Genomic DNA, 1015 nt, shown 5'->3' on the forward strand with positions numbered 1-1015 from the left:
GGAGGTGTGGTGCGTAGACGGGGAAGTAGCCGTGGTGGTGACTGCTGGTCTTTGGGGTCCGCTTCAGGTGTTGTGCCACCAAGCCCGCCATCGCCACAAGGATTGCCCGCGGGAAGGAAAACCACATTAATTTGGGACTTCGGGCAGTGTATGAAAGAAATTGTGCGTGGGGTTAAATGAACAAATAAATTGAAGATCTCTTATACCATTAACCATTTATCAATAACTGCAGCACCAGGAAGGGAAGAATTGGAACTTTAGATTTTGCGTTCAAAAAAGAAATAAGCAATAACTGATGAAATGCACAAAATACTTGAAATTATAGGTTTCCACGTGATTAATTCTAACTCAGATAACATCATCAGCTATAATCATTCATCTTTGGGAGCAACTAGCAATTGCTCGGAAAGACACGTCTCATTGAAGGTAAATTGTGGTACCGACATTCGGCGAACAAAAATATTGTTCTCGTTGACAAGAATATGATTGATCAAATTTCAGATCATATTGATTTTAGTTTAAAGAAGTAAATTGAAAGCGCAATAAAAATTTCTTGAACAAAATGTGAAAAAATAAGACGAAGCAGATCCATCATAAGCTGAAGTTGAGAAAGATACAGATTTCGTTCTAGAATTTTAGATGCTTCAAGAATGCCAAATGGCCAAACTAAGTTTGATGAGGATGCTTATTGCCTTTCCATTCACAACCTTTTCTTTCTTTCTTTGCACCCAGAACAAAAACGAGACATAGCGACACAAAAAAAAGCAGACGGAGTCTCGTATCCTCCGAATTGTCCCAGAAATGCAGATGCCGCACATCCTACCAGTTTGGCTGCCATCTTTTTGTTTTTCGTCCAAAGGAGCAGTGCAGGAGTAGTCGCCGAATATCCTGGCACAACACTGACCTCTGAGGATTCCCGCTCCACCATATATACGGGGAAGACCAGGCCGTCCTTCCAACTCGACCTTGTGACGTCACAGGGCTCTTCACTCGTTAATGAGGATGCGCCGTTTGA

Source organism: Penaeus monodon, chromosome 25 (assembly GCF_015228065.2).
Source record: "Penaeus monodon isolate SGIC_2016 chromosome 25, NSTDA_Pmon_1, whole genome shotgun sequence".
Lineage (NCBI taxonomy): Eukaryota > Metazoa > Arthropoda > Malacostraca > Decapoda > Penaeidae > Penaeus > Penaeus monodon.